Raw genomic sequence first — 21,930 nt, 5'->3', positions numbered from 1 at the left:
CCTCCCCTTTCCCACTCCCTCTCCCCTTCCATTCACATCAAGATTCATTTTCGATTATCTTAATATACAGAAGATCAGCTTAGTATACATTAAGTAAGGATTTCAACAGTTTGCTCTCACACAGAAACATAAAGTGAAAAATAATAGATGATTTTTTTTAAATGATGATGAAATCAGATCAGACCTATTGTCATGTTGAATCCCAGTGAGAGTCAAGTTGGGAGTTGATAATTTCTTTTTTTTTTTTTTTTTTACAGAGGATCAGTTTAGTATACATTAAGTAAAGATTTCAACAGTTTGCACCCCCATAAAAACACAAAGTGAAATATATTGTTTGAGTACTCGTTATAGCATTAAATCTCAATACACAGCACATTAAGGACAGAGATCCTACATGAGAAGTAAGTGCACAGTGACTCCTGTTGTTGACTTTACCAATTGACACTCCTGTCTATGGCATCAGTAGTCTCCCTATGCTCCAGTCCTGAGTTTCCAAGGCTATGGAAGCCCTCTGAGTTCTCCGATTCTTATCTTGTTTAGACAAGGTCATAGTCAAAGTGGAGGTTCTCTTCTCCCTTCAGAGAAAGGTACCTCCTTCTTTGAAGACCTGTTCTTTCCACTGGGATCTCACTCGCAGAGATCTTTTGCCAGAGTGTCTTGACTTTCCATGCCTGAAATACTCTCATGGGCTTTTCAGCCAGATCGGAATGCCTTTAGGGCTGATTCTGAGGCCAGAGTGCTATGTAGGACATCTGCCATTCTATGAGTCTGCTGAGTATCTCACTTCCCATGTTGGATCACTCTCCCCTTTATTTATTCCATCGGTTAGTGTTAGCAGGTACTAGACTTGTTTATGTGCTCCCTTTGACTCTTAGTCCTTTCATTATGATCAATTGTGAACTGAAATTGATCACTTGGAATAGTGAGATGGCATTGGTACATGCCACCTTGATGGGATTGAATTGGAATCCCCTGGTATGTTTTAAACTCTACCATTTGAAGCAAGTCAACTTGAGCATGTCCCAAATTATACATCTCTTCCCTCTCTTATTCCCACTCTTATGTTTAACAGGGATCACATTTCAGTTAATTTTTAACACTTAAGAATAACTGTGTATTAATTACAGAATTAAACCAGTCATATTAAGTAGAACAGACAAAAAAACTACTAAGAGGGATAATGTATTAAGTTGTTCATTAACAGTCAGGGCTATGCTGATCAAGTCACCATTTCCCATAGTGTCCGTTTCACTTCAGGAGGTTTCCTTTTTGGTGTTCAGTCAGTTGTCACCGATCAGGGAGAACATATGGTATTTGTCCCTTTGGGACTGGCTTATTTCACTCAGCATGATGTGTTCCAGATTCCTCCATTTTGTTGCAAATGACTGGATTTCGTTGTTTCTTACTGTGGTATAGTATTCTAAAGAGTACATATCCCATAATTTCTTTATCCAGTCTACCGTTGATGGGCATTTAGGTCGGTTCCAGGTCTTAGCTATTGTGAATTGAGCTGCAATAAACATTAGGCTGCAGACCGCTTTTTTGTTTGCCAATTTAAATTCCTTTGGGTAAATTCCAAGGAGTGGGATGGCTGGGTCGAACGGTAGGGTTATCTTCAGGTTTCTGAGGAATCTCCAGACTGACTTCCATAGTGGCTTGACCAGTTTGCATTCCCACCAACAGTGGGTTAGTGTCCCTTTTTCCCCACATCCTCGCCAGCATCTGTTGTTGGTAGATTTCTGAATGTGAGCCATTGTAACCGGGGTGAGGTGAAACCTCATTGTGGTTTTGATTTGCATTTCCCTATTGCCAGTAATCCTGAACATTTTTTCATGTGCCTGTTGGCCATTTGGTTTTCCTCTTTTGAAAAATGTCTATTGAGGTCCTTGGCCCATCTCTTAAGTGGGTTGTTGGTTTTGTTTTTGTGGAGTTTCTTGATCTCTTTGTAGATTCTGGTTATTAACCCTTTATCTGTTGCATAGTTTGCAAATATTTTTTCCCATTCTGTCGGTTGTCTCTTCACTCTCCTGACTGTTTCTTTTGCAGTACAGAAACTTCTCAATTTGATGCAATCCCAATAGTTAATTTTGGCTTTGACTGCCTGTTCCTCCCGGGTCTTTTCCAGAAACTCTTTGCCTGTGCCAATATCTTGAAGGGTTTCTCCAATGTTCTCTAGTAACTTGATGGTGTCAGGTCGTAGATTTAGGTCTTTAATCCATGTTGAGTGGATTTTTGTGTAAGGCGTAAGGTAGGGGTCTTGCTTCATGCTTCTGCACGTGGAAATCCAGTTTTCCCAGCACCATTTATTGAATAGACTGTCCTTGCTCCAGGAATTGGTTTTAGATCCTTGATCAAATATAAGTTGGCTGTAGATGTTTGGGTTGATTTCTGGTGTTTCAATTCTGTTCCATTGGTCTATCCATCTGTTTCTGTACCAGTACCATGCTGTTTTGATAACAACTTCCCTGTAGTATGTCCTGAAATCTGGTATTGTGATGCTTCCAGCTTTGTTTTTGTTGTACAAGATTTTTTTAGCTATTGGAGGTCTCTTGTGCCTCCATATAAATTTCAGCACCAATTTTTCCAGATCTGAGAAGAAGGTCTTCGGTATCTTGATTGGTATTGCATTGAATGTATAAATTGCTTTTGGGAGAATGGACATTTTGATGATATTGATTCTTCCAATCCATGAGCATGGCAGATTTTTCAATTTCTTGGTATCCTCTTCTATTTCTTTCTTTAAGGTTTTGTAATTTTCATCGTAGAGATGTTTAACATCCTTGGTTAAGTTTATTCCAAGGTATTTGATTGTTTTTGTAGCTATTGTGAATGGGATTGATCTTAGAAGTTCTTCCTCAGCCATGGCATTGCCTGTGTATACAAAGGCTGTTGATTTTTGTGCATTGATTTTATACCCTGCTACTTTGCCAAACTCTTCTATGAGTTCCAATAGTCTCTTAGTAGAGTTCTTTGGGTCCCCTAAATAAAGAATCATATCATCTGCAAAGAGGGATAGTTTGACTTCTTCCTTCCCAATTTGTATCCCTTTAATTTCTTTTTCTTGCCTAATAGCTCTGGCTAGAACCTCCAGAACTATATTGAATAGCAGTGGTGAGAGTGGGCATCCCTGTCTGGTACCAGATCTCAGTGGAAATGCTTCCAACTTTTCCCCATTCAATAGGATGTTGGCTGTGGGTTTTTCATAGATTGCTTTGATTGTATTGAGGAATGTTCCTTCCAAACCCAGTTTGCTTAGAGTTTTCATCATGAACGGGTGTTGTATTTTATCAAATGCTTTCTCGGCATCTATTGAGATAATCATATGGTTTTTCTTCTGCAGTCTGTTAATGTGGTGTATCACATTGATTGTCTTGCGCACATTAAACCATCCCTGCATACCAGGGATAAATCCCACTTGGTCTGGGTGGATGATCTTTCTGATGTGTTGTTGCATTCTATTGGCGAGAATTTTTTGAGGATTTTTGCGTGTATGTCAATCAGGGATATTGGTCTGTAATTCTCTTTCAATGCTGCATCTTTTTCCGGCTTAGGAATTAAGGTGATGCTGGCTTCATAGAAAGAATTTGTGAGGATTCCCTCTTCTTCGATTGTTCTGAATAGTTTGAGAAGAATTGGAGTTAGTTCTTCTTTAAATGTCTATTAAAATTCACCAGTGAATCCATCTGGTCCTGGGCTTTTCTTTGTTGGAAGGGACTTTATTACTGTTTCAATTTCTGTCTCAGTTATGGGTCTGTTTAGGTTTTCTATGTCTTCCTGGTTCAATTTAGGTAGGTTGCATGTGTCCAGGAATCTATCCATTTCTGATAGGTTTCCCTGTTTGCTGGCATACAAGTCCTTGTAGTAATTTCTGATGGTTCTTTTTATTTCTGTGGTGTCTGTTGTTACGTTTCCTTTTTCATCTCTGATTTTATTGATTTGGGTCTTTTCAGGAGCATGTTTCGATCTCCATGTGTTTGCATATGCTCTAGGGATTCCTGAGTTGCTAATTTCCAACTTCATTCCTTTATGGTCTGAGAAGCTGCATGGTATGATTCTAATTCTTTTGAATTTTCTGAGACTTGCTTTATGGCCTAGTATGTGGTCAATCCTAGAGAAGGTTCCATGTACTGCTGAGAAGAATGTAAAATCTTTAGCTGTAGGATTGAAAGTTCTGTAGATATCTGTTAGATCCATTTGGGCTATAGTGTCATTTAAATCTACTGTATCCTTGTTGATCTTCTGTCCTATTGATCTATTTCTGAGAGTGGAGTATTGAAGTCCCCCAGTACTATTGTATTGGGGTCTAAGTCTCCCTTTAAGTCCGTTAATAAATCTTTTAGATAAACCGGTGCCCTGTAGTTAGGTGCATATACATTGATAATTGTTATATCTTCCTGTTGAATTGATCCCTTAATCATTATGTAGTGTCCCTCTTTGTCTCTCTTAACGGTTTTTGTGGTAAAGTTTATGGTGTCTGATATTAAGATGGCTACGCCCGGTCTTTTTTCATTTCTGTTGGCATGGTATATCTTTTTCCAGCCTTTCACTTTCAGTCTGTATGGATCTTTGTTGGAAAGATGTGTTTCTTGTAGGCAGCCAATAGATGGGTTTTGTTACTTAACCTAATCAGCCAATCTGTGTCTTTTAACTGGACAGTTCAGGCCATTCACGTTCAATGTGTCTAATGATAAGTGGTAACTTTGCCCTGCCATTTGCCAAAGATAAGTTCTAATATATGCTTTGAATTCCCTGTGATCTTTTCTGTGAGCTTTCCTTCCTTGGTTTCCTTCCTTTACCTTCTTTCATATTGATGACCGTGTTTCTTTGTTTCTGTGTGTAACACATCTTTAAGCATCTTTTGCAGGTGTCAGTAATCTCCCTAGACGCTAGTCATGAGTTGCCAAGGCTATGGAAGCCTTTTGAGTTTGCCAACTTTGATCTTATTCCGACAGGGTCATAGTCAAAGTGGAAGTTGTCTCCTCCCTTCAGAGAAAGGTACCTCCTTCTTTGATGGCCCTGTTCTTTCCACTGGGAACTCACTCGCAGAGATCTTTCCTTTCGGTCTTCTTCTTCTTTTTTTTTTTTTTCAGAGTGCCTTGGCTTTCCATGCCTAAAATACTCTCATGGGCTCTTCAGCCAGATCCAAATGCCTTAAGGGCTGATTCTGAGGCCAGAGTGCTATTTAGGACATCTGCCATTCTATGAGTCTGCTGTGTATCCCACTTCCCATGATGGACTGTTCTCTCCCTTTTTTATTCTATCAGTTAGTATTTGCAGACACTAGACTTGTTTATGTGATCCCTTTGACTCTTAGACCTATCAGTGTGATCACTTGTGAACTGAAATTGATCACTTGGACTAGTGAGATGGCATTGGTACATGCCACCTTGATGGGATTGAATTGGAATCCCCTGGTATGTTTCTAACTCTACCATTTGGGGCAAGTCCGATGAGCATGTCCCAAATTGTACATCTCCTCCCTCCTTTATTCGCACTCTTATATTTAACAGGGATCACTAGAAAGAAAAGATTCTAAAAAGCGCAAGAGAGAAACGTCAGATTACTCTCAGAGGATCTCCAATTAGACTCACAGCTGACTTCTCAGCAGAAACCCTACAGGCTAGGAGAGAATGGCGAGACATAGCCCAGGTACTAAGAGAGAAAAACAGCCAGCCCAGAATATTATATCCTGCAAAGCTCTCATTTGAGAATGAAGGTGAAATAAAGACCTTTCATAGCAAACAGAAATTGAAAGAATTTGTTGCCACTCGTCCAGCCCTGCAAAAGATGCTTAAAGATGTGTTACACACAGAAACACAGAAACACGGTCATCAATATGAAAGAAGGTAAAGGAAGGAAACCTCACAGTAAAAGATCACAGGAAGTTCAAAGTATATATTAGAAAACATCTTTGGGATAATGGCAGGGCAAAGGTACTACGTATCAACAGTCACATTGAACATTAATGGCTTCAACTCTCCAGTTGAAATGCACAGACGGGCTGAATCGTTTAAGGAACAAAACCCATCTATTTGCTGCTTAAAAGAAACATCTTTCCAACAAAGATGCATGCAGACTGAAAGTGAAAGGTTGGAAAAAGATATTCCAAGACAACAGAAATGAAAAAAGAGTGGGTGTAGCCATCTTAATATCAGACAAAATAAACTTTACCACAAAAACTGTTAAAAGAGACAAATATAATGATTAAGGGATCAATTCAACAGGAAGATAAAATGAATATCAGTTTATATGCACCTAATTACAGGGCACCGGTTTATTTAAAAGATATGATAGGGGACATAAAGGGAGACATAGGCTCCAATAAAATAATACTGGGAGACTTCAATACACCACTCTCAGAAAGGGACACATCAACCAGACAGAAGATCAACAAAGAAAGAGCAGATTTACTTGATAATATAGCACAAATAGAGCTAACAGATATCTACAGAACTTTCAATCCTACATTTAAAGATTTTTACATTCTTCTAAGCAGTGTATGGAACCTTCTCTAGGACTGACCACATACTAGGTCATAAAGGAAGTCTCAGCAAATTTAAAAGAATTAGAATCATACCATACAGCTTCTCAGACCACAGTGGAATGAAGCTGGAAATTAGCAATTCAGGAATCCCTACAGCATATGAAAACACATGGAGATTGAACAACATGCTCCTGAATTAACAATGGGTCATAGAAGAAATCAAAAGAGAAATCAAAAACTTTCTGGAAGTAAAAGAGGATAACAACACAACATATCAAAACTTATGGGATACGGCAAAAGCAGTGTTGAGAGGAAACTTCATACTAAAAGATGCCTACATCAAGAAATTCGGAAGGCAAAAATAAATAAGCTTTCAATGCATATCAAGGATCTAGAAAAACTGCAGCAAACCAGACCTAATCTAGTAGGAAAAGGGAAATAATTAAAATCAGAGAAGAAATCAACAGGATTGAATCAAAAAAAAAAAAAGTACGAAAAATCGGAGAAATGAAAAGCTGGTGTGTTGAAAAAATAAATAAAATTGAAAACCATTGGCCAACTAACTAAAAAAAGAGAAAAAAAAACCAGAACAATAAAATCAGATGCAGCATTCAAAGAAAATTACAGAACAATTTCCCTGATTGACATACACGCAAAAATCCTCAATAAAATTCTGGCCAATAGATGTAACTGCACATCAGAAAGATCAGGCATCCAGACCAAGTGAAATTTATCACTGGTATGCAGGGATGGTTCAATGCTCACAAAACAATCAGTGTGATACACCACATTAACAGACTGCAGAAGAAAAATGATGTGATTATCTCAATAGATGCAGAGAAAGCATTCGATAAAATTGAACACGCTTTGATGATTAAAACTCTAAGCAAATTGGGTATAGAAGGAATATTCCTCAATACAATTAAAGCAATTTATGAAAACCCACGGTCAGCATCCTATTGAAAGGGAAATTTGGAAGCATTTCCACTGAGATCTGGTACCAGACAGGAATGCCCACTCTCACGACTGCTATTCAACATAGTTCTGGAAGTTTTAGACAGAGCTATTAGGCAAGAAAAAGAAATTAAAGGGATACAAACTGGGAAGGAAGAACTCAACTATCCCTTTTGCAGATGATATGATTTTTTATTTAGGGGATCCAAAGAACTCTATAAATACTATTGAGATTCATAGAAGAGTTTGGCAAAGGATATAAAATCAATGCACAAAAATCAACAGCCTTTGTATACACAGGCAATGCCACAGCAAGGAAGGACTTCTAAGATCAATCCCATTCACAATAGCTACAAAAACAATCAAATACCTTGGAATAAACTTAATCAAGGACGTTAAAGTTCTCTATGATGAGAATTGCAACATCTTAAAGAAAGTAATAGAAGAGGATACCAAGAAATGGAAAAATCTTCCATGCTCATGGATTGGAAGAAACAATATCATCAAAATGTCCATTCCCCCAGAAGCAATTTATAGATTCAATCCAATACCAATCAAAATACCAAAGACATTTTTCTCAATTCTGGGAAAAATGTTCAAATTCATATGTAGACACAGGAAAACTCGAATAGCTAAAGAAATCTTCTACAACTAAAACAAAGCTGGAGGCATCACAATACCAGATTTCAGGATATACTACATGGCAGTTATTATCAAAACAGCATGGTACTGGTACAGAAACAGATGGATAGACCAAGGGAACAGAATAGAAACATGAGAAATCAATCCAAACATCTACAGCCAACTGATATTTGATCAAGGATCTAAAACCAATTCCTGGAGTAAGGACAGTCTATTCAACAAATATTGCTGGAAAAACTGGATTTCCACATGCAGAAGCATGAAGCAAAACCCCTACAAACGTTACACAAAAATTCACTCAACATGGATTAAAGATCTAAATCTACAACCCGACACCACCAAATTATTAGAGAGCATTGGAAAAACACTGCAAGATATTGGCACCGGCAAAGACTTCTTGGAAAAGACCCAGGAGGCACAGGCAGTGAAAGCCAAAATTAACATTTGTGATTGCATCAAACTTAAAAGTTTCTGTACTGCAATAGAAACAGTCAGGTAAATGGAGAGGCAACCAACAGAATACGAAAAAATATTTGCAAACTATGCAACGGATAAAGGGTTAATAACCAGAATCTACAAATAAATCAAGAAACTCAACAACATCAAAACAAGCAACCCACTTAAGAGATGGGCCAAGGACCTCATTAGATATTTTTCAAAAGAGGAAATCCAAATGGCCAACAGACAATGAAAAAATGTTCAGGATCAGTAGCAATCAAGGAAATGCAAATCAAAACCACAATGAGGTTTCACCTCACCCTGGTTATAATGGCTGGTTATAAATAGCACTCTGGCCTCAGAATCAGCCCTTAAGGCATTTGGATCTGGCTGAAGAGCCCATGAGAGTATTTTAGGCATGGAAAGCCAAGGCACTCTGAAAAAAAAAAAAAAGAAGAAGAAGACCGAAAGGAAAGATCTCTGCGAGTGAGTTCCCAGTGGAAAGAACAGGGCCATCAAAGAAGGAGGTACCTTTCTCTGAAGGGAGGAGACAACTTCCACTTTGACTATGACCCTGTCAGAATAAGATCAAAGTTGGCAAACTCAAAAGGCTTCCATAGCCTTGGCAACTCATGACTAGCGTCTAGGGAGATTACTGACGCCATAAACAAGAGTGTCAAATTGTTAAGTCAACAACAGGAGTCACTGTGCACTTACTTCTCATATGGGTTCTGTCCTTAATGTGTTGTCTAATGTGAAGTAATGCTATAACTAGTACTGAAACAGTATTTTATACTTTATGTTCTGTGTGGGTGTAAACTGATGAAATCTTTACTTAATATATACTGAATTGATCTTCTGTATATAAAGAGAATTGAAAATGAATCTTGATGTGAATGGAATGGGAGAGGGAGTGGGAGATGGGAGAGATGTGAGTGGGAGGAAAATTATGGGGAGGGAATCCATTGTGATCCATAAACTGTACTTTGGAAATTTATATTTACTAAATAAAAAAATAAAAATTAAAAAAGAATATTTTCTTTTTGTTTTTCTGTGGTGAGTTTGATTACAACGTGTTGTGGTGAGGATCTCTTTTTGTCACGTTTACTAGGGGTTCTATGAGCTTCCTGTACTGGGATGTCTCTGTCCTTCTCCAAACCTGATGCATGTTCTGCTAGTATCTCACTAAAAAGGCCTTCCAATCCTTTCTCTCTCTCCATGCCTTCAGGAATTTCTAGAACCAGAATGTTGGTTTTTTAATGGTGTCCTGTAGATTCCCAAGAATATGTTTTAGATTTCTAATTTCCTCTTCTTTTCTTTCTTTTTTTTATTTTTTAAGATTTATTTATTTATTTGAAAGGCAGAGTTACAGAGAGGCCAAGGAAGACAAAGAAAGAGAGGGAGGTCTTCCATCTGCTGGTTCACTCCCCAGATGGCCACAAAGGCCAGAGATGCACGAGGGGCCAGGAGCTTCTTCCAGGTCCCCCACATGGGTGCAGGGACCCAAGGACGTGGGCCATCTTCTACTGCTTTCCCAGGCCATAGCAGAGAGCTGGATTGGAAGTGGAGCAGCTGGGAATAGAACCGGAGCTCACATGGGATGCTGGCATTGCAGGCAGCAGCTTTACTTGCTACGCCAGAGTGTTGCCCCTGAAAGAAAATCTTGATGGGGATCTTCATCCCAATGTCAAGTAGTAGCAGAGAGGAAATTGTGTGTCTTTTTACTCACTATGGAATATTCCTTTACAGGTTTTTTTTTTTTCATGATTCTTTTTTTTTAACTTTTATTTAATGAATATAAATTTCCAAAGTACGACTTATGGATTACAATGGCTTCCCCCCCATACCGTCCCTCCCACCCACAACCCTCCCCTTTCCCACTCCCTCTCCCCTTCCATTCACATCAAGATTCATTTTCGATTATCTTAATATACAGAAGATCAGCTTAGTATACATTAAGTAAGGATTTCAACAGTTTGCTCCCACACAGAAACATAAAGTGAAAAATAATAGATGATTTTTTTAAATGATGATGAAATCAGATCAGACCTATTGTCATGTTTAATCCCAGTGAGAGTCAAGTTGGGAGTTGATAATTTCTTTTCTTTCTTTTTTTTTTTACAGAGGATCAGTTTAGTATGCATTAAGTAAAGATTTCAACAGTTTGCACCCCCATAGAATCACAAAGTGAAATATATTGTTTGAGTACTCGTTATAGCATTAAATCTCAATGCACAGCACATTAAGGACAGAGATCCTACATGAGGAGTAAGTGCACAGTGACTCCTGTTGTTGACTTTACCAATTGACACTCCTGTCTATGGCATCAGTAATCTCCCTATGCTCCAGTCCTGAGTTTCCAAGGCTATGGAAGCCCTCTGAGTTCTCCGACTCTTATCTTGTTTAGACAAGGTCATAGTCAAAGTGGAGGTTCTCTTCTCCCTTCAGAGAAAGGTACCTCGGGAAGGTCTTTCTTACTGATTCAACATACATCTTGGTTATTGCTTTATTTATGTGGTCTCCCTTTAAATCTATAACCTTTCCTTTAAATAGCCAGGCACAGTGTAATTGGGTGCATATACATTTATTTCAGTCACATCTTCCTTTTGAATTGATCCTCGAATCATTACACGGAGCCCTTCTTTATTTTTTTTTTCTTTTTTCTTTTTCTTTTTTTTTTTTTTTTTGAGAGGCAGAGTGGACAGAGAGAGAGACAGAGAGAAAGGTCTTCCTTTTGCCGTTGGTTCACCCTCCAATGGCCGCCGCGGCCGGCGCACCACGCTGATCCGATGGCAGGAGCCAGGTACTTATCCTGGTCTCCCATGGGGTGCAGGGCCCAAAGACTTGGGTCATCCTCCACTGCACTCCCTGGCCACAGCAGAGAGCTGGCCTGGAAGAGGGGCAACCGGGACAGAATCCGGCGCCCTGACCGGGACTAGAACCCGGTGTGCCAGCGCCGCAAGGCGGAGGATTAGCCTGTTGAGCCACGGCGCCGGCCCCTTCTTTATATTTTAACTCTTTTTATGTTAAAGTCTATTTTGTCTGATATTAGGATGGCAACTCCTGTCCTTTTTTGCTTTCTGTTATCATGGAGTATCTTTTTCCATCCTTTCTTTTTCAGTCTGCTGTGTCTTTGTTGGTGAGATGTGTTTCTTTTAGGCAGCAAATGGGAGTTTCTTGTTTCTTAAACTATTCAGCCAGTCTATATGTTTTAACTGGAGAGTTGAAGCCATTTACATGCAACTTGACTATTGATAAGTAATGACTTGGCTCTGGCACTTTTCCATAAATATTCCTATTATTTATAGTGGGTATTTTTTTTTACTTTTACTGGGGGATTTTCTGCCATTACATTCTTTCATAATGATTGCTATCTTTCCATATTTTACCGGGTAGTACATCCTTAAGCATCTTTTGTAAGGCTGGATGAGTGGTGACAAGTTCTTTTAATATCTGTTTATTATGGAAAGTCTTTATTTCACTTTCATTCATAAATGAGAGGTTTGCAGGATTCAGTATTCTGGGTTGATAGTTTTTTTTCTCTTAAGACTTGGACTATGTCTCACTATTCCCTCCTGGCCTGTAGGGTTTCCAATGACAAATGTGCTGTGAGTCTAATTCGAGGTCCTCTGAAAGTAATCTGGTGTTTCTCTCAGGTATTTTTGGAATCTTTTCTTTTTGTTTTACTTTTTTGTTTTATTTTTAAAAGTTTGACTACAATGTTTTGTGGTGAATATCTTTTCTGGTCATTTCTATTTAGAGTTATTTGTGCTTCTTGTTCTTGGACTGCCTCTTTCTTCTAATTGGTGAAGTTTTCTGTAATTATTTCACTAAATAGGCATTCTCATCCATTCTCTATTTCCACAACTTGCAGAGCTCCTTATATTAATATGTTGGGTTTTTTGATGATATCCACAAATTTCCCACACTGCTTTTAATTTCTTTTTTTTTTCCTCAGACTAACTGAAATATTTCCATAGGTTTGTCTTCTAGCTTGTATATTATTTCTTCTGCCTCACTGAGTTGGTCATTAGGGCTTCCCACCACATTTTTAATTTGATCTATTGAGTTCTTCATTTCTAATATTGCTTTTTGCATTCTTTAAAATCTCAGTTTCATAGTGAAAAATCAAGTTTAGAAGCATTCTCCTGCACAAATTTCTGCTGAAGAGGTACACAACATGAGACCATCAGGTTCTGGAGATTCTACTTTCATTGTCTTCTCTCCTGGCACATTAAAGACTGTGTCAGATAGCATGCATTTTGGAAACTATGACCTTGTGTACTGTGTGCTTGCCTAAGCTACATCAAGGCAAAGTGTTCTGGAGCAGAAGGAAATTAGAAAATAAATTCTGAGGTGGATGAGTGTGTTCATTTATTTGTCTTCCTAGGGACTGACTATGGTCTGTGTTGTTGTTGCTTTCATTTTCAAAATGGTAACACAGCCAGCTGATGAAACTCTTGGAGGACATTTACAGGCCCTATGATGGAAAAAAATGTTTGTATTTCTGGGATGCTTATGTAGAAAGCTCATCACTTCCTGCTTATGGTGATGAGAAACATTATAAGGTCAGTTGCTTTGTTACATATTAATCTCTATCATCATCTACAAATCTTCAGTTGAACACTCATAGTGCTTTACCATTGCAGGCATGCTAGCCATTTAGCAGTTATGTTATACTGAGTACTATTCTATGTAGCATTCAGCTCTAAGCAAAATGATCAAAGGAAAGGCAAAATTGAGATTGGTGGTCCAACTTAATTAAAAGGTCTACGTTTGGTGACAGAATCAGTACTTCTTTAGCTCTTTTACACTCTATAGAAAAACAAGTTCTTAGCTGGATCTATTTTTCAATTACTTTCTAAGGTATTTTTGAGTTTTTATGTAGGCTGGGTGTTGTTCTAGGAGCATGGAATAAAACACTCAAAAGTCTCTACTTGCATGAGTTTACATTCTAGTAGAGGATGCAGATGTTTAAAAAAGGCAAAAAGTGAAAAAATAACAAAGATAATTAAATAAAAACACTTGCTTTGAAGGCAATAAAATAGTATAATCTGCTATGGTTGCATCCTTTACAATGGTTTTTGTTAATTTTGTTCTGTCTAATCAAAATGATTTCAATAACATGGGAATTTGTTGGTTTATTTAGCTGGAAAATACAGAAGCATGCATTGTTTTTGGGTTGGCTGTCCAGGAGGTTGACAATGACCCAATTTTTCTCATTTCTCTACTCTGCAATTTACAGTGGTAGTTTCATTTTAAGGCTGGTTGTTCTTGCAGTTAAGAATGCCTGGCAGCAGTCAAGAGTCCTTTACTTCTTTTCTTGTATTCAGCAGGGTTTCCATCATAGCTTCTAGTAAAAAGAGATGGAGGTTAACAAATTAAGCATGCAAATCCAATACACTGTTGCAAAAAATATCCTACATGAAGGATCTGTGTGACTGAGACCCCAGTGGAAGCAAGTGGCCAATAAAGAAGGATGTAGTTTTCTCTGAAGGAAGGAGAGAACTTCCACTTTGCTTATGGCCTTGTCTAAATACTGACAGAGATTGTGGATTCAAAAGGCTTCCATAGACTTGGCAGCTCATGTCATGAACCTAAGGTGATCACTGATGTCATACATAAGAGTTAATTGTTAAATTAACAACAGGAGTCACTGTGCACTAACTTCCCATGCAGGACCTCTGTTCTCAATGAGTTTTATTATGAGAGTTAACCATAAAATTTGTTCCCAAACAGTTTATTTTTTGTGTATGTGAGCAAATTGTTGAAATCTTTACTTAGTCTTCTGTGTATACAGTTAATTGAAACTGAATCTTTTTTTCAACTTTTATTTAAAAAATATAAATTTCCAAAGTACAACTTTTGGATTATAGCAGCTTTTCCCCCAATAACCTCCCTCCCACATGCAACCATCCCATCTCCCACTCCCTTTCGCATCCCATTCTTCATCAAGATTCATTTTCAATTATCTTTATATACAGAAGATCAACTTAGTATATACTAAGAGAAAATTAATCTTAACATAGAATGGGAATGGGAGAGGGAGGAGGAGGTGGTGTTGGGACAGTGGGTATATTCCTAAAATTGTACTTATGAAATTTGTACTCATTAAATAAAAGATTTCTTTGGGAAAAAAGATCTTGTGTTCATTCCTATGTCAAATATCTGGAGCTGAGAATAAAAACTTCTGATTAATTTAGATCAGTGAAGGTCCATTCCCAGAGCTGAGAGAGAAGGACTGTAAGGGAGCAGTTACCTGGAACAATATCCATTTACTATTAGTAAGGAGAAGAGGTAGGGAATTGATGGTGGCCAAGCAACTACACATGTTGACTACAGAGAGCAACTAGGAACAAGAGATACTTTATGACATGAATCTGGAGAAATCAATGATGAATATATAAAGATGGGGAAAAGGAACTTCGGGCAGAAGGAGCTAAAAGTTCAAAAGGCCCTGAGTAGGAAGCAAATTGTTATATATTACGTGACCAGAAAGATGTTGGTGTAATTGGAGTAGGGTATGATAGTGTGGTGACTTAGTATCCGGGCAATTTAATTAATCTGGAATTACATTTTCTGGAATTCCTTTCATTTTATTGTTTCAGATTAGGGTTGACCACAAGCAATACTACTTTGAGATGGAGCAGAAGTTAAGCAGAAGCCATGCGTACATCAAGAGTGTCAGTGTAGGAGTAGGCCCTATTGCATCTCCCACATACTGTTCTTTTTGTTGCTCTGTTACCTCACCTGTTCTGTGGAGCATGGCCATACTTGCAACTCCTCCAACCACTGCCATAGTATTCCCTAATTCAGCTTTTCTGAATCCTGCTTCACATTTCTGTCCATGTGTGCGTGTGTGTGTGTGTGTGTGTGTGCATGCACATGCATGTATGTGTGGTGAAGGGGCACCATTGTCTTCTGCAGGTCATCTATATAATTCAAGTTGTCATTCTGGTGTTGGTGAGAGACAAAACCAGGCTCCAGTGCATTATTTGGTGTCAAGCTTCTTTTGGGTTTTCATTAGTGTTTGCTCTTTTTCACATTCACTTTAATTTTCTTCCAGATTACCTGCCTTGCTAACTTCCAGCTTGGTACCAGATATAGAAGCATCAGTCTTATTGTGACTATTTAATCATCTGCCATTGCCTAAAGTCAAATTCCTATAGTAATTTTTGAGCAAATCCTACCAGATAGAATTTGGTGGAGGAAACAGTTGCAGATGAATTCAAGCTATTCTTTGATTCTCTGGCATGGTTCTTTGATCTGATTAGATTTAGAGGCATAATAATCCTGTTCCTGGTGGTAATGGGGATGCTGGTAGTCCATAGCATGCAGAGATAAAATAGTTACTTATATTATCACCTGTAGATGCCTGTAATGAAAATCCATACATGGTAAGTTCTTAGCGGGACTTATATTTGATGTCATAGGCCATTTTAGCCAAAATGAGGAGTGTAATTGAATGAGGTAGTTGTTTCTACATACACTTGAGTAGACATAGAAAGAAAATGATGTGCTCAGGGCTTCATATTCCCAGAAAATTTCTGTAACTGTTCTAAAAAATACTTATGTTTTCTAACAGCAGGACTGACATTTCTGAAAATGAAATCCAAAACCTAATCTCACAGGGAACTGAATGATAGGATAAATTAAGTTTTCAACCTCTAAATTTTTTTGCATGTTAATATTAAGACATTGATTGAGAAGAAGTGGGACTCTAAAAATTGGGATAAGGAAATATACAGACAAATTTAAATGAAACTGTGAATCCTCAACCTCTAAATTATGCTTCATTTTCTTTGCCAATAAATAGCACTTCTTATCCTACCTAAGAAGATTGGACTCTACTCACCTCCTGATATATGTGCAAGGGACTGATTACCATGATAAAGACCTGCCCCCAATATCTCCCAATGCATTTAAACTCATTATTGACCTGAAATTTGCAAGGCCCAGAGGGCAAGGTAAAAAGTGTTACCTAGGTCTGATCTGATTTCATCATCATTTAAAAAAATCATCTATTACTTTTCACTTTATGTTTCTGTGTGGGAGCAAACTGTTGAAATCCTTACTTAATGTATACTAAGCTGATCTTCTGTATATTAAGATAATCGAAAATGAATCTTGATGTGAATGGAAGGGGAGAGGGAGTGGGAAAGGGGAGGGTTGTGGGTGGGAGGGACGGTATGGGGGGGAAGCCATTGTAATCCATAAATCGTACTTTGGAAATTTATATTCATTATATGAAAGTTAAAAAAAATGTTCATGCTATTAAACAATGTATTTGCAATATAAAAAAAGAAATCTTTACTTAATGTATACTAAGCTGATCTTCTGTATATTAAGATAATCGAAAATGAATCTTGATGTGAATGGAAGGGGAGAGGGAGTGGGAAAGGGGAGGGTTGCGGTGGGAGGGACGTTATGGGGGGGAAGCCACTGTAACCCATAAGTCATACTTTGGAAATTTATATTCATTAAATAAAAGTTAAAAAAAATTAAAAAAAATGTTTTGTAAATTAGTATTTAAAAAAAAAAGTGTTACCTAGGGACATGTGTTTTGTTGCAGTGGGCAAATCTACTGCCTGCAACACCAGTATTTATGGGCATCGGTTTGAGTCCTGACTGTACCACTTTTAATCCAACTCCTTGGTAATGTATCTGGGAAAGCAATGGAGCAAGGACCAAGTAATTGGGCCCCTGCACCCACGTTGGAGACCTGGAAAAAGTTCTAGTTCCTGGCTTCGGTCTGTCTCAGCCCCAGCTGTTGTGGCCACTTTGAGAATGAGCCAGTGGATGGAAGATCTCTCTTTCTGTCACTGTGGCTTTCAAATAAATAAAAATAAATCTTTAAAAAAGTATAACCTAAATGGGGAGGGCAGAGCCAAGATAACGGAATAGTGAGGGCATGCACTGATAGTCCTGGAAAGATAGTTTAATAAAGGTGGAGTTACTGTAGTCTCAGGAAAAGGCTCAGGAAAAAATTGCAGAGGAAACTCCTCCGAATCTAGTGTATGTGACACGGAGGACCTATGGGGAGAGCAAGGATGCCCACGGCGCGGAAACCGAGGTGCGGAAGCTGAGTCGCGGAGTCTGCGCACCAGCGCAGGAAGGGGAGGTGAGACAAAAACCTCAGTTACCCAAGTCATTGGCAGGGAAAGGCAGAAAGAGCCTAGAGGGAACGAGGCTTGAAGCCCCACTGGGGAAAGTTCACCAGCCTGACTGGAGGAGAGAAAAAAAATGAATAAATAAGGGGAACCAGCACGGACACTAGCCTCTATCTCCACTCACCTTACAAAGCTGAGAAAGACAAAGAGCAGGCACCATTTTGGACATAGGTAAAGTGGCGCCTGCAATCAGCCAAACAGAAAAACCTGACTCTGGTGGGGAGAAATAACTGGAGGTTAGAACCTAGTGAAAATGTGGAGCTAACGAGCTGAAACTGTGAAAATCTAAGAGGGGGTTAGAGAACTCACAAACTCGGTAACCTTGGCAACCTGGTGAGACTGTGGAGAAATTTGAGACCACTCTGAGGGCTGCATAGACCCGTTGTGTGGTCCTTGGGGTAGAGCAGACTAATACACAGGGGTCAGATTTCATACATCAACTACCCTCAATTCCACTCAGCTGTGCAGAATTACTTCCCTTCTGATTAGAGAGAGAGAGAGAGAGAGAGAGAGAACAACCTGCGTGAGTCACCTTTGGCACACCCTTAACCCTGAGGAACCAAACAGAGCTCTCTGGCCACACCCATCACAGCCTCTAAGGATCCATCAAAAGCAGACAGTCCACTTAATTTAGAGTTACAGTATAATGAGAAAAAAACACCACAGCGAAGAAACCAAAGAATATCTCCAATATGACAAACAACAAACACAGAAACCGAGGTAACAAGAACAAGGATGACACTATGATGCCCCCAAATGAAAAAGACACCCCAATTCAAGATTGTGAAGATGATGAGATAGAAGAATGCAAGAAGCAGATCCCAAAAAATTGATAAGAACATTAAGAAGTTCTCAAAAACAAATTCTTGAACTACAGAAATCCTTAATGGACAAGATAGAAAATCTCTCTCCTGAAAATGAAGCATCAAGAAGGAATCAATATGAAATGAAGCAACTAGTAGAACATGAAACTGTGATAGTGACAAGAAATCATAATGAAATGAAGAATTCAATAGCTCAAATGACAAACACATTAGAGAGCCTTAAAAACAGAATGAGTGAAGCAGAAGACAGAATATCAGACTTAGAAGACAGAGCACAGGAAAATATACAGTCAAACCAAAGAAAAGAAGAGGAAATTAGAAATCTAAAACATATTATCGGGAATCTTCAGGAAACTATTAAAAAACCCAACATTCGGGTTCTAGGAGTTCCTGAAGGCATGGAGAGGGAGAAAGGATTAGAAGGCCTTTTTAGTGACATACTAGCAGAAAAATTCCCAGGTTTGGAGAAGGACAGAGACATCCTAGTACAGGAAGCTCATAGAACCCCTAGTAAACATTACCAAAAGAGATCCTCACCATGACACGTTGTAATTAAACTCACCACAGTGAAACATAAAGAAAAGATCCTAAAATGTGCAAGAGAGAAACGTCAGATTACTCTCAGAGGATCTCCAATCAGACTCACAGCTGACTTCTCACCAGAAACCCTACAGGCTAGGAGGGAATGGCGAGATATAGCCCCGGAACTAAGAAAGAAAAACTGCCAGCCCAGAATATTATATCCTGCAAAGCTCTCATTTGTGAATGAAGGTGAAATAAAGACCTTTCATGGCAAACAGAAATTGAAAGAATTTGTTGCCACATGTCCAGCCGTGCAAAAAAATGCTTAAAGATGTGTTACACACAGAAACACAGAAAACACGGCCATCAATATGAGAGAAGGTAAAGGAAGAAAACCTACCAGTAAAAGAACATAGGAAGCTCAAAGCATATACTAGAAAATATCTTTGGGAAAATGGCAGGGCAGTCACTAATTATCAATAGTCACATTGACAACTGACTGAACACCAAAAAGGAAACATGTTGAAGTGAATTGGACACTATGAGAAATGGTGACTTGATCAGCATAGCCCTGACTGTTAATGAACAACTTGATGTTATTATCCCTCTTAGTATTTTTTTGTCTGTTCTACTTAATACTACTGGTTTAATTCTGTAATTAATAAACAGTTATTCTTAAGTGTTGAAATTTAACTGAAATATGATCCCTGTTAAATATAAGAGTGGGAATAAGAGAGGGAAGAGATGTACAATTTGGGACATGCTCAAGCTGACTTGCCCCAAACAGTAGAGTTAGAAACATACCAGGGGATTCTAATTCAGTCCCATCAAGGTGGCATGTACCAATGCCATCTCACTAGTCCTAGTGATCAATTTCAGTTCACAATTGATCATAATGAAAGGACTAAGAGTCAAAGGGATCACATAAACAAGTCTAGTGTCTGCAAATACTAGCTGATAGAATAAAAAAGGGAGAGAATGATCCAACATGGGAAGCGAGATACACAGCAGACTCATAGAATGGCAGATGTCCTAAACAGCACTCTGGCCTCAGAATCAGCCCTAAATGCATTTGGATCTGGCTGAAAAGCCCATGAGAGTATTTCAGGCATGGAAAGCCAAGGCACTCTGAAAAAAAAAAAGAAGAAGAAGACCGAAAGGAAAGATCTCTGCGAGTGAGTTCCCAGTGGAAAGAACAGGTCTTCAAAGAAGGAGGTACCTTTCTCTGAAGGGAGGAGAGAACCTCCACTTTGACTATGACCTTGTCTAAATAAGATGAGTCGGAGAACTCAAAAGGCTTCCATAGCCTTGGAAACTCATGACTGGAGCATAGAGAGATTACTGATGCCATAAACAGGAGTGTCAATTTGTTAAGTCAACAACAGGAGTCACTATGCACTTACTCCTCATGTAGGATCTTTGTCCTTAATGTGTGTACATTGAGATTTAATGCTATAACGGGTACTCAAGCAGTATTTTTCACTTTATGTTTCTGTGTGGGAGCAAACTGTGAAATCTTTACTTAATGTATACTACACTGATCTTCTGTATATATAGAAAATTAAAAATGAATCTTGATATGAATGGAAGGGGAGAGAGAGAGGGAAAGGGGAGGGTTGTGGGTGGGAGGGAAGTCATCGGGGAGAGGGGGGAAGCCAATGTAGTCCATAAGCTGTACTTTGGAAATCTATATTCATTAAATGAAAGTTAAAAAAATAGTCACATTGAAAGTTAATGGCCTCAACCCTCTAGTTAAAAGGCACAGACTGGCTGAATGGATTAAGGAATAAAACCCATCTCTTTGGTGCTTACAAGAAACACATCTTTCCAACAAAGATGCATGCAGACTGAAAGTGAAAGGTTGGAAAAAGATATTCCATGCCAACAGAAAGAAAAAAGAGCAGCTGTGGGGAGCAACTGGGAGCAACTCGGACTAGACTAAGTTACTGGAATTAAGACTTATTCTATGCATCTGCTCTCCCACAATATGGCACTGAGAAGGGAGAAGCAGCTTCTACACAGCTGCCTCCAGTTCAACCAATAAACAGCAGGACCTGCTCCTGATTGGAGGAGAGCAGTGTACTCGGCGTGTGGGTAGCAGAGTTGGGATTGGTGGAAGAGGACTATAAAGGAGGAGAGACAACATGCACCAGGAACATCTAAGGGGAACATCTATCTGAAGGAACACCTGTGCAGCCCCCGAGAGAGCCGGCCGGCGGTGTGCCGCTCCCCCGCGGAAGTGGGGAAAGTGGCTAGGGGGAACCGCCCTTCCACAGAGGTGGAAGGGATGGTAGCCAACCCGGGAGGAACCAGAAGCAAACCCGGGGAGGGCCGAGCAGACGAAAGAACAGCGCAGGGTCCTGTGTCGTTCCTCCACGAAGATGGGGAGCGACATAATGGTGCCGTGACTCGGATAGGAAACTTAGGAGGGAAGAAATGGGAAGAAGTGGAAAATACCGGAGAGAGAGACTAGCAAAGAGCCTAGCGAAAAGCCGGACAGAAAAGGTGCCGGAAGAAGCTATCGAAAGCCTAGGCATAGACTCGGATACGGACTGTGGGAAAGAAGTTAGGATTTAAAGTGAAAGCAAGAAGAAATTTAGACTCAGATACGGACTGCAGGTTGAAAGTGAAAGTGAAACTTACAAGAAACTTAGACTTGGATACGGACTGTGGGGAGAGGCCAGGAGAAATGAGGGATGAATATTGTTGGAAGAAAACTTAGGGAAACATACCGGGTAGAGAAAAATGTTAGGGAGGATGAAGCCGCGAGTGCAGGCTGAAGCGGATACGTAAGCTATCTTGGGATTCTTCAAGTCAGCCCGGGGAGCAAAAGGTGAAAATCTGGAACCAGAGGCAGAGACGTGGGCCGCCAGGTTGGAATTCGCCAGGTTAGTCT

At 39.2% G+C, this 21,930-nt stretch overlaps 1 pseudogene; it reads right to left on the bottom strand.

Annotated features, from left to right (window-relative positions):
* LOC100344412 (transmembrane emp24 domain-containing protein 5 pseudogene) overlaps window positions 1–15,317 on the bottom strand; it is a 73,057-nt pseudogene extending 57,740 nt beyond the window's left edge.
* Between the last annotated feature and the right edge of the window lie 6,613 nt (window positions 15,318–21,930).

Source organism: Oryctolagus cuniculus, chromosome 5, assembly GCF_051225735.1.
Source record: "Oryctolagus cuniculus isolate XC-2025 breed Fujian yellow rabbit chromosome 5, ASM5122573v1, whole genome shotgun sequence".
Taxonomy (NCBI): domain Eukaryota; kingdom Metazoa; phylum Chordata; class Mammalia; order Lagomorpha; family Leporidae; genus Oryctolagus; species Oryctolagus cuniculus.
Note: the sequence above shows the minus strand (reverse complement) of the source record. Positions and strands in the feature narration are given on the sequence as shown.